The sequence below is a fragment of the Vigna unguiculata genome, chromosome 10 (genome assembly GCF_037176805.1).
Source record: "Vigna unguiculata cultivar grain cowpea cultivar isolate G323 ecotype 2 chromosome 10, ASM3717680v1, whole genome shotgun sequence".
Classification (NCBI taxonomy): Eukaryota; Viridiplantae; Streptophyta; class Magnoliopsida; order Fabales; family Fabaceae; genus Vigna; species Vigna unguiculata.
Window position 1 is genome coordinate 51,875,397 of NC_140801.1, and position 6,739 is coordinate 51,882,135.

General features: G+C 32.1%; 1 pseudogene; it reads left to right on the plus strand.

Moving 5' to 3' along the window:
- Nucleotides 1-5,300: 5,300 nt before the first annotated feature.
- On the plus strand, nucleotides 5,301-6,339 carry LOC114166475 (PRA1 family protein F2 pseudogene; annotated as a pseudogene).
- The last annotated feature ends 400 nt before the right edge of the window (nucleotides 6,340-6,739 follow it).

Below are 6,739 nucleotides of genomic sequence, written 5' to 3' on the forward strand. Positions count from 1 at the left end.
AATTACTATGAAGCCCGGACACACTGGGCGTGTCCCATGTCCGATACGTATCAGTCAAGTGTCCAATTTGAAAGACATTTTTTTTTGTTTTTAACATGATTTTGACATGATTCAACCACAATATTAATAATCACAAATTCAATGATTTTCTAAAAAATCCATAAACTTGTAAATTTATCATAGAAGTTTCTATTATGATTAAAAAATAAGGAAAAAATATTATATGATCACTATTTTTCACTTTTTTTTTTATATTAAATAAATAAATTAGATTAATTTCTATATTAGTTGACAATGTGTTACTTGAAAGTTTGAAAATAATATGTATATACATGCCGTGTCTCGTGTCTATGTTTTTTAATATAGTCGTATCTCCATGTCTGTGTCTGTGTTTGTATCAAGGCTTCATAGCATAATTATGCAAATTTAAATAAACATTTACACAAGAAATGGATAAGTTGGTGAAGGGCCTTGTGGAACTGACACTTTGTTAACAGAATGATTGTAGAGTGCAAGGAACTTGGAAGAAAAAAATGAAGTTTTTCGTTATGTCATATCTATAACAGACCAAAGAAATTGAGTTGCATGAGTATTACGTATTGTCTGTGGGTTGTTAGAAGGAAACATAACATGGGTCTGTTTAGCATTACCTAACGCATAAGATACTTAAAAATGGAAAAAACTAATCAGAACTTAGAAACCAAGCTCAAAAGTTGGATTCATTCAATTAGAACTTAAGTGTTTGATAAATTATAGTTTAGTAACTTTTTGGTTTAAAATGTTTTATTTTGATCGGTATTTATTAAGTTTGCTTTTCAATTTCTGTTAGGCACGGGTCCCTAGACTATGATAAGAATAAAAATTATCTTTTTAATGCAGGAATTGAAAAAAAATATATTTTCATATGTTTTTAGTCATTAACTCTTAGAGAATTTTGAAATTAGTCAATTTCGAAATTTTGGACCAATTTAGTCATTTATCCTTCAAAATACGTAGATTTAGTCTTTTTATCAAATTTTGTTAAGTTTACTTGATGTTTCACATCTCAGGATTGTATTTGAGTTTTTTATGAAACGCGCTTGAAATGTTAAATAAATTTAATAAAATTTTATTAAAATGACTAGATCCACATATTTCGAGAGATAAAAGACTAAATCAGTCCAAAGTTTCAATATGGACTAGTTCCAAAATTCATTAAAAGTTAAGGACCAAAAGGCTAATTGAATTTAAAATTAGTTATTGAATCGGTTCTTAAATGTAAAATGGCAGAGAAAAAACATACTAGCTGCCAAAACTCAAATTTTGATAATTGTGTATACATTTTTCCATATTTTAATTACATCGAATTATTTATCATCTTAATTACAATAGCGATTTTTTTGAAAAAAAATTGATTTCGCTTAGAAATGATTCTATTAAATGAACCATGATACAACAAAAATATATCATTATTTTTATTTTTTTTATCGTGTACAGAAAAATGATATTTGATTATTTATTGATATTTTTCAAGAAATTGAAAATCTATTTATCTTGAAATAATAAATCTTATAATATATATTAGCTATTGCAATGTTTAACCCGACCCAATTTTATTATTATTAACTTGGGCCCATTTTTCCAAGGTTTCAATCTTCATTTTTTCTTCCTACATATCCAGTATTACTAATTCCACTCCTTAAAAGAAAAAGACTATAATATTTTCACATTGCACCACCTTTATTCTTCCCCGTTGAGGAAGGAGAGAAAATTTCATTTTGAAAAATAAAAATTCTTGTTCTAGAACACATTAAATATGTTCTAGATTGTGTTCTAGAAAGCTTGTTCTAAAAAAATCGTTTCTAAAAATAATATTTATATTCTGAAAATTATTTTTGCTAAAAACTTGTTTATAAATAGATTTAATACGTTGCAGAAAATTTATTATAGAAACCATTTTCTAAAAATTATATTCTAGAAATCATGTTCTAAAAATTATAAAGGATTTCCCGATCAGGTAATTCGAAAATCATTTTCATGAATGTTAAAATTGTCATTTTAAAAGTATGAGGGTGCAGCTAGAAATTATGGGGTGGAGTAAAAAAAATCTCCCATCTCTATTGCTGGCTAAAGATGTCACGCTTTTGCTTCCTGCACCCATCATTACTATATTGTTTCTCAAATATTATCATTGATTAAAATTTAATTTGCATTTGTTATGTCCTATGTGTGATATTGGGAAATATGATAATGTAATATATGATGTTCTTAGTGAATTTTATTGTAGGTGGAAACTTGTTTTTGAATATTATAGATTTAGGTTTAATTAGTCAGATCGTATCCACTTTCTGCCAGTTTGGTATCCATTTTTATAAATGTGTCAATTGAATCCCAACTTTTGAAAAGATGTCTCAATTAGGTTCTTTGCATTAACAAATTATTAACTTTAAAAGCGGGTACCAAAGATTTAAGAGTGAACAATAAATAATGTTTTACTAAAATTTATGAGCTATATTTATCGCAATATACAAATAAAAATGAGTAAATATTAGATACACGGATTATGAAAAAAGTTACACGGATAATCTTATAATAACCACTTAAAAAACTATATTTAAGATATTTTTTATTAAAGATCAGAAAAATTCTTTTATAGTACTGCTGTAAATAAAAATATAAATAAAACTGAAATTATCTTCAACCAGTTATAATAAACGAAGAACAGGATCCTAACCTTCCTCTTATGCTTTTATGCTTTTGTCTACTGTTTTGTAATTCCCTTCAAAATCTTTTTAACATTGGTTTTGCACTTTCTAAAATGTCTCAGATTTTATTCTTCAGATTTTGGAGTTGGTTTTATGTGGTTTGAATTTCAATATTGAGACACCATTTTTTTTATATCCGATCATGTTCTGTGGAAAATTTTCCAGAGTATCTGGTTGTTGTTTCCGATTTAAAGGAGGATTCAAATTAGTTTTTTTTTTTTAGAATATTTTTAACTTCAAGTCTCAAAATGTCCATCACCTATTTGGGAAAATGCCTAAAAGTATTTTTCCTTTATTTAGCTGTTGCCTTTAGAAGTAATTTGTCTCACCATAGAGTTTTCATGATCTTGTAACTGATTGGTGTTAGGAAAAGCTAATTACAAGTCATGCACCACAGATAACACATGTGTTTTAACCTTATGTTTGTTCCTTCACATTGAAAACGAATTAGAGATAACGGATACTCTTTTGAGGCTTTATTCAAGTTCTTTCTTCTTTTCTTGTAAATTAGGTTTATTATGGTAAGAAATCCAAGCATAAGTATGAATTTCAAATTGAGTCAAAACAAGAAAATTAACAAAATATAAGGAAAAAGAAACACATCAAGTATGAGGTTGAGTGTAGAAACATGTGAGTTTCCTCCACATTAATAATCTCTCCCTCAATTGACTTGAATCATAAGAGAAGAGAAGAATGAAGGAGACATAACAAAGTATTGGAAAAATTATCTCAATCTTTCTTCAGCAGTTAAAAATTATTACAACAGCAATTGAAGTTAGATGTCTTTGATTCAAGCTTAACATAAACACTTCAAAATACTACTTGTTTTATTTTCAAAATTAAAATTATATATAGGTTTCATCCAACTAACCATCTGTGTAATCTCATTCAAATATGATACTCTAGCTACTTGGTGTAGTACAGAAATACAGAAGTTCTACAAGAAATAAAGAGAAAGTCTCGTTTGAGAACATGAGTTTGGATATCTGTTCAGATTTTGGATATATCAATGCTTCATATGGCAGAATATATGTAGATGATGTTCAGACAAACATTTGGTACTTAATAATAAGATCATGAAAGCATAGTTAATGCATGACAAAGCTTATGCTACTTAAATCCCTAAACTACTAAACTACTACAACTATATTGAACTAGAAAAACAGATGCAGGGATCTTTGGTGTAATTAAGGCAACATTGAAAGTAACTTTTACAATGCTTCATTAATCTCTTTTCTCATTCCATTGCTGAAGATCATAGTGATGGAAGAAATAAAAATGACTTACCAAGTATAGGACATTATATGGGTGTGGTGTGGGACTTACCATAGATGACTTTGAGCCTTGGCATATGAACCAATGAGAGAATCAGTTGTTGCTTCTAATCCACATGGAGGGGTAGCAAAACCTTTCTTCCCACTTATAAATACCAAGAGTGGATAATCTGAACCCTTAATTCCCAAGTGCTACATATTAACCAATTTCGGGATGAACATAGAGATGTAGCAAAGAAAATTCCAGAGTGATTACCTGCATAATACAAGTTGATCAAATCTGTCACAAGTGAACAAACCAGGATCAATGTGCAGAGTTCAAATAGTATGAAATATAATATGGTTATGCAACAAACTTTGTCTTAGGATTTTGTATTATGTCCTTATGGTTTAAGACATTTTTGTTTAAAAGTTTCACATTACTTTTCAATGAGTCTGTGCAGAACAATACCTCTGTCAGTCTCTTTCAGTGAATAACCAGATAAAAGAGAACATCAATATACATGCACAAACTAAATCATAGAAATTGTGCTTTGTTTTGTTCAACAGTGTGAAAGTTTTGTTTTTCTTTAAAATTTCAAGCAATTAACAGTTACCTTACCATCAAAAACTATATTTTAAGAGATTGTTGTGAAGCCTTGGATGAATAGAAAAAGAAAAGGAACGAAGCTAGAAGCAATCAAAAGAAAAGGCAAAAGAATTTGACAACTTTCTCTTGGAGATGAGATTCCAACATGGACACACTGGCATGGACCTTTCTTAGGTCGTTAATTGCTTGTCGTGGCCTCATGATTTGCCGTCCCTATTCCCTACAGAGTGGAGTGTGGTCTGAATTATATCCACTGTATGGTCCAACTTAAGATTATCCCAATTTTGGTCTCTGTCATCATGTGCAATACTACAAATACAAAACAACAACTTCGTTTTACATGAAACATGGACTTCAAAAACATGACCATGAATGTGTATGTGAGTGTAGTTTGGCTTGATCAACTGTTCTGTGTTTTTACATTCACCAACCACCAACTTTCATCAAACTTCACCTCTCCAAAGTTAAACATCTCCAACAAAAGCAGTGACTATTGAAGTGCAAGATTAGATTTCTCACCTCACGTTTCAGCCATGGAAGAAACCAACACCAACCTCCTTCCAAATAACAATGTCTTCACTCTTTTGGAACCAACACCATCCTCCAACCCTTTTGTCAATCATAAACTTGGACTCACCTGCAACCAAATGCAAATCCACTAGCTTAAACCAAACTCACATCAAATGATACACATAATAATTCACCCAATCTTAAGAAAAACAGCAACAAAGTCACAATGAGTAGGACCCAACCCCTTCTATAATTATCAAACCCCAGATCCCATTTCACAGAGTCACTCAAATAACCACATTCCCCTTCTCTTCTCAGAGGCTACTAACAGTAGAAAACCCTAAGAACTAAGAAAAGGAGCAACCTTGAACTGAAACATGACAACAACCTACGGCACGATTCCGACCACGGGGCCTCCGAACCTGGAATACATATCGCGTGCCAAGCAGCGGATCAAGGCGGGGTTGGGGACGCGGCGGCCGTGGAAGGCCATGCTGAACTTCCGCTCGCTGAAGGTCCCCGGCGGCGGCGCGGCGGAGGCGCTGTCGCGCGTGGCGGTGAACGTGTCGTACTTCCGCATGAACTACGCGATGGTGGCGCTGCTGATTCTCTTCCTGAGCCTCCTCTGGCACCCCATCTCGCTCATCGTCTTCCTCCTCCTCATGGCGGCGTGGCTCTTCCTCTACTTCCTCCGCGACGAGCCCCTCGTCCTGCTCGGCCACCTCGTCGACGACCGCCTCGTGCTCGTCGCCATGGCCGTTCTCACGGTGGCGCTGCTGCTGCTCACCGACGCCACCGTCAACATTCTCGTGGCCGTGGCGGTCGCCGTCGTGGTGGTGGTGGCGCACGCCGCGTTCCGGAGGACGGAGGACCTGTTCTTGGGGGAAGAGGAAGAAGCTGCTGCTGCGGCCTTGGCTGGTGCTGCTTGATTCTTTGTTTTCTGTATAATTTTTTTTGTTGAATTTGGAGAAAGAAAATGGTTCTTTGATTAGATTTGGTTCAGTTTTATGTTTTGTTGTTGCATATTTTTGGAAGATGATGATGATGATTGCGTCCATTTTTTATTCTCTGTTTTCATAATTTGTTCTAACTTTGTGTTAAATTGGTTTAACTGAAATATGAAATTGGTGTTTGGGAGGGAAATTATGTGGTTGGGTTAAGTTCTTTGAATCAGCTACAAGACAACACTTAAATGAAAGTTTTGACTTTTTTTTTTCCTCAATTATTTTTTCTATTGTTTATTTATTTGTGCAATTTTTTCTTTCTATCAATAAAATATTCAATCAATTCTTTACAATTTTAAAAATCAATGTTACTTTTCAGATGTAATTAAGATTTTCAATTTTAACAATATATTAATGTAACTCTTTTGTTTGTTAAACTGATTAGTATTCACGTTTAGTATTAATTAATTACTATAATTTTGTAAACTTAGAAAATAATTTATTTTATTTGTGTAAGATTCAACTTTAACATATTTATTTGATATATAATTTAATATTGTATTTACCAAGTTAAATTTAATTTATTGTCAATAATAAACTCGTAGATGCAACAAAGATATGAAATATTAAAATAAAATAATCATTACAACATTGGTATAAAATGAAAATTTTGAGAGA